At 31.8% G+C, this 6,266-nt stretch overlaps 1 pseudogene; it reads right to left on the bottom strand.

The window, feature by feature from the left end:
• Positions 1–1,261: 1,261 nt before the first annotated feature.
• On the bottom strand, positions 1,262–2,282 carry LOC144250647 (uncharacterized; annotated as a pseudogene).
• Between the last annotated feature and the right edge of the window lie 3,984 nt (positions 2,283–6,266).

Here is a 6,266-nt window from a genome sequence, read left to right as displayed (position 1 = left end):
TTCCAATAACTCTCTTAATTTTCCCATAATTACAAACAAGAGAGTATATAATTTACATAACAAATATTATCCAAATAATACTTGATTAAACATATGAAATAATTAATGGAAATGTTATAGCATTATTTACCCAACAGAATGTTTTACTATTGCATCGATCCATTAGCAAAGTGAATCGTGGGAGATGTGTGACCTAATAACATCATTAAATGCATGACAATGTTAACATTAAGAAATTCACACTTTATTTAGTAACAAATTGCATCTGTAATAAAATACAGGTAAAAATGCTCTGTAACACGGGCATGGTGGACCATGCCATGACCCTAGGCAGGTGAGAAGCTTTGCAAGTTCAAAGTCAGGCTCCATAACTTAGTGAGACCCTATACAACATAGCAAAACCTATCTCTAAATAAAAAAGAAAAATCTGAGGATGTGGTTTACTGATTAAGTGTTTCTAAGTTTAAGAGGCTCTTAAAAATTTAAATTTTAAATTTCATATAAATCTTAAGAGACTTCTGAAATAATCAACTCTGAGTATTATTATTTCTCCAGTTGTGAAAAAATGAGACTCTTTAGTAATTGTTGATTTATACTAAAATTATATCCTTTTAGGGATGCACAATTCCATACTTGTATTTCCTTATTTCTACAATATCAGCTAAAGATGTTAAGAAAATTTTCAGCAAATGTCAAAAGCAATTACCCATTTTCTACATTTAAATGATTTCTTTCCCTCCTAGGTCCCAAATACTTCAAGGGATGGGCTATAGATATGAAACTTACTACAATCTTTATATTTGTCAAGTTGTTTTTGTAAATATTTTGCTGTTATCTAAGGTACACACTTTGGACAGATGCTACTCCACATTTGCTACAGATATGAGGTCAGAAATTTAAAAATGTCCGAAATTTGAATACAGTCTTGAACACATTCTTTGGGTTTCTATATGCTATAAATCCTCCAGTGTTTCAAAAATGTTGGATCAATGGCAAAAAGCTTTGCAAAAATTTTTCCACACATCCTCTCACTCGTATGAATTCTGAGGTGTTGAGTAGGGTGTGAACAACTATTGGAGACTCTGTCACCTATTTTACATTTATATAATTTCTGTGCTATCATATCGCTGGTGTGAAATAGTGTTGAACTACAGTGAAATAAGGGTTGATTCATCCTTAAAGACAGTGATGAAATGTTTTCATTGTAAAACTTCTCTCCAGTATAAAATCTATAATGTTGAGTAAGATGTGATCTTCAATATTAAAAGCTTTGCCATTCTTCACATTTATATGACTTCTCTCTAGTATGGGTTCTCTGGTGTCGAGTAAGTGATGATTGTTGATTAAAATCTTTGCCACATTCTCTACATTTGTAGGGCTTCTCTCCAGTGTGGATTTGCTGGTGCTGAGTAAGTGATGATTTTTGACTTAAACTCTTGCCACACACTGTACATTTGTAGGGCTTATCTCCAGTGTGAATTCTGTTGTGGTAATATAGATGTGAGTTTGTATTAAAACTCTTGCCACACACCTTACATTTGTAGGGCTTCTCTCTAGTATGAATACTTTTGTGCCAATTACGCTGTGAGATGCTATTAAAACCTTTGCCACATTCTTTACAGCTGTATTGCTTCTCTCCAGTGTGAATTCGCTGGTGCTGAGTAAGTGATGATATGTGATTATAACTCTTGCCACACATTTTACATTTGTAGGGCTTCTCTACAGTATGAATCCTGTTGTGGCAATAGAGATGTGAGATGCTATTAAAAGCTTTGCCACACTCTTTACACTTGTAGGGCTTCTCTCCAGTGTGGAATCGCTGGTGCTGAGTAATTGATGATTTTTGACTGAAACTTTTGCCATACACTTTACATTTGTATGGGTTCTCTCCTGTATGAATCCTGTTGTGGCAATCAAGATGAGAGTTTGTGTTAAAACTTTTGCCACACACTTTACATTTGTAGGGCTTCTCTCCAGTATGAATCCTGTTAAGGCAATCAAGATGTGAATTTCGATTAAAACTTTTACCACATGCTTTACATTTGAAGGGCTTCTCTCCAGTATGAATTCTCTGGTATTAATTCTCTGGAATTAAGGCTTGATTTTTGACTGAAACCTTTGCAAAATTGTTTACATATGTGGGGCATCACTCCAGGGTGTGTCCACTGGTGACAAATAAGATTTGAGCTTTTATTAGAAGTTTAGTCACATTCTTTGCATTTGCATGGCATATCTCCTGTATGAACACTGTGATGTTGAGTAAGTTCTTGAGTGCATTGCATTCTTCACATTGGTAGGTCTTCTCTGCAGAATAATTTTTTTGGTGTTGAGAAAGGGTTGAAAAACTTTTTAAGTCTTTCCCACACTTTTTACATTTACAGGACTCTCCTTCAGTCTAAGGGAGGATATGAATATTTTAATTAATACTAGTTTTTGATCACTGAAGCAAGACTATCCTACATTTTTCATCTTGGTAAATTTTCTTTAGAAAAGAACTAGGATTTCTCTATAGTCATAATTTTTATAACCTGTGTAAATATACTGGTCATTACTCAGGGTAGAGACATGGCTTATTGTGTTACTTCTAGCATTATCTATATAGTGCACTTTCCAGAAATCTGTATCAGAATTGCCATTGAGCAATAGTGGGGAAGAAGAAATTTTTCTACAATTTTTAATATTTTTTCCATTTGGGCTGAAGGATAAATTCATCTTCTGTTTCAGAAAAATGGACATTTTATAAAGAAACTCCTAAAAGGTTCCCTTTTAGAAATATCTTTTCTGTGCAAATGTTTGACTGGAATTTTAACTCAGTGCTACTTTTATAATTTGCCAAGTTAAAAACTGATGCATGGACTAGATTTCAAATTTTCCACATTGCCTTTCAGTTAAAAAATGGCTATGGATTTATTCTTAAAATACATATAAAACTCCTCAAAAATAATTGGAATACATTGAATTTTTGTTTCAGATATTAATTTTCTCTGGTGTCATTTGACCATAAAATTTTTATGGTAAATAAATTTTGTCTATTATACTACAATTTTTGAACTTTACTCTCACCTATATTTTCCCATTGTTTTCTTGGTTGTAAATAGTCAAAGTCACACTTTCCATATCTTCCCTCTCTCTCTTTTATTCCCTTCTCTGGAAAAATTTCTCGAGGATGATAAGAAGTCATGGCTGTAATAAATAAAAATAACAAACATGTTTACTTACTGTACTGGGCTGAGTATATTTCTCAGACCTAAGAAATTACAGCAAAAAATAACATCAGCAGGGGAGTGGATTATTAAATCCAAGTCTATCATTACTGTAGAAATATATAAATCAAATAAAAATACACACAGAAAATTACTTTGAAAATTTTCTTAATCATCTTTGTCTTCACAGTATCCAAGATGAGTACATTACTATGGAGAGTAATACAGTAGAGAAAAACACATTGTGTTACACAAAGAGTTTCTTCCCTCAGTATATGTTTTCAAAATCTACCAACTTTCTTCTGTTTCATTAAAATATAAAAATATGAAACGTGAATATTTGGGGACTGTTCAAAAAGGGGTTTCTGCTTACCAACAGAAAAAAAAAACATGGCTAAATCAACTGTAAGCAAAGTTATGAATCACTCAAAGGGAATAGTCAATTATCATTTAAAAGAAGATTACTGAACTAAACCAAAAAAAAAACAAAAAAAAGAATAAAAGCTAGTCAAGAATTGTTAATAGTAATAAGCACAAAATGTATGTTTTAAGACTGTCTTTAGAAAATGTCTGAAAGAGTCAGGGGTGGTTGTACATAGCAAAATAGGAGGTTGAGCTAGAGCATCAAAATTTGAAGGCCAGACAAAGTAAAAAATGCAAAGTGCTAAATTGTCCTTAAGTTCTCTTTCCAGTACTAATAAACACATCACAGAAAATAGGAAAAATTAAACATCCAAGCAGCTAAGTTTTCTCCAAGTTGTAAAGACTCAAAGTAGGTTTTAATCCAAGTTTAAAAACTCAGGATACTGAGAGCATCCAAGAGAAAAAGATGGGTCACCTAGAAATGTGTAACTATATAATTGCGAAATCCTTAGTCAAAACTTCACAACACAGGAAGGAATTCGAGTCTATCTATATTCAAGGGATGAAAGAATAAAATTATCAACCAAGACATTATATTCGCAGCTACTACCTTTCAAAAGAGAAGGAAAATGAAGACTTTAAACATATAAAGATATACACACTATTCATCAACACTGGATCTGTTCTCCAAAAAGTACTAAAGGTAATCCTTCATAATAAAATATAAGTGCACAGCATCATAAGTCATATGAAATTTTAAATATTTCTTGGCAAAAACAATTCTATTTTATTGTAATGATGGGTCTCCAAACATGTAATTTTGCAATAGAATTTAAAAGAAAAAAAAGCATAACAACAATACTGCTAATAGGCATATATACCTGTAACAATAATGTAATTTTAAAAGGACACATAAATATATTCAGTTTTTTAATAAAGTGAAGTCAAGTTGATACTCATACAAAATATGGGTAGGAGATTCTTCATTTTTAGAGTTTTTGTTGGCGAATACAAGATTACAAAATTCTGATCAAAACAAAACTTGGATATCTGAATTAACTCTAAATATTGCAACTGTAGGTACTCCACAGGATACTCTAAATCTAAGAACACACACATACTGAAAACAAAAGGATATGATAATGACACATACAAAAGTGATTGAACAAAACCTAGGCTGTCTAAATTATACTACACAAAACATAGTTGAACACAGTTATAGGACATAGAAGTCGTTTTAAATTAAAAAAAAAAAAACCTTTGAAAAGAGGCAAAAGAGAGAAAAGGACCCTTTCCCTAGGTTCTGAGTTAAGAGTAAATACATTGGCTAGGTACTTCATACTTCCCAAACACACAAAGAAAACACTGAGAGGGTTGAATGAAAACAAAGAATCACTGTCATACTAAGAGACATCAATCCCCACTTACTGAAAAGGAAAATACAGTGAAGAAAAATGGTAATTGCAAAGCATAAGACTTTGAAAATATTTTGAAACTACTATACACTTATAGAATCCCTGTTCTTAATCACAGGTGGGATATTATGCTGGTTAGATCAATTTTATATATTAAAACAATGTTAATAAATATTTAATTGATAGTTATTTTGTAACCAACATGGAATAAATATTTGAAGTCAAAAGTGGTAGAGATTTTCAAAAATCCCTAAATATGTGTCACTTGATTGAACACTCTTTTGCATGCTGTTGTTCAAAATTGAAAGATTAAGTTTAAAGATGTTTATACTACTTAAAGTTAACTAGAGGCTCCATGTAGTATTCATCAACCTCCCATTGTTCATTTTTTTTGCAGAGAAATCTTTCCTTTAAATTGTATAAATATCCCCCAAAATACAAAGAAGACTATTTCCCTGCTAAAAAATATACTAAAAGTTACAGCATTCAATTGTGAATGCAAACATGAAATCAGGTAGATGGAGTTCTTAGTGAGTGTGGCAATAAGCCCTCACATCAATAGCAAATTAGAAACATTGCACACCAGTGTTGTCACATTGTTATTCAACAGAGCCATCATGGAGGACGCAAACCAAATATCCCTTGAAAAGAATGATGAGCCATATTGGAATATAGAAACTATAGAACTTTGAAGTCAAAGAATTTATTCTAATTATATATTTTACAAAATGTATGTATACTAGGTTAACTGATGTGTCACAGAAAGAATACTGCAGAATTCTACGAACTAAACTAAAAAAGAAGCTTTCTGAACAAAAGAGAATACTTTTGTGATGAGATGACAGAAATGAGCCCTTGCTTTCTAGGCATTCTTTATTTTTTTTGAGATGTAAACTTTGTAGAGATATATTGCATAAAAATTTGAAATAATGTTACTGAAATGTATATTTAAAATTTTGGAGAGAGTAAGTTTTATTTTGTGGTTTTGATTACAATGAAAATTAAAAGATAAAGAGAATTGCAACATTTCTCAAAGCTACATTTCAAAAAATGTGGTCATTATCTTATAAATAAGAACAAGCTCATTCATACACAAATGATGAGCATGCATGTAATCTCAGCTACTAGGAAGTCTGAGGCAAGTGAATTGCAAATTCAAGACATCCTCAATAATTTAGTGAGAACCTCTCTCCAAATATGAGTGAAAAGGAGCTTGGGATGTAGTTCAGCATGAGAGTATCACTGCCATCAATCCCCATTACACTTATACATAGAAAATTCAATT

The sequence above is a fragment of the Urocitellus parryii genome, chromosome 16 (genome assembly GCF_045843805.1).
Source record: "Urocitellus parryii isolate mUroPar1 chromosome 16, mUroPar1.hap1, whole genome shotgun sequence".
NCBI classification, from domain to species: Eukaryota; Metazoa; Chordata; class Mammalia; order Rodentia; family Sciuridae; genus Urocitellus; species Urocitellus parryii.
This window is presented reverse-complemented; position numbering and strand designations above follow the sequence as displayed.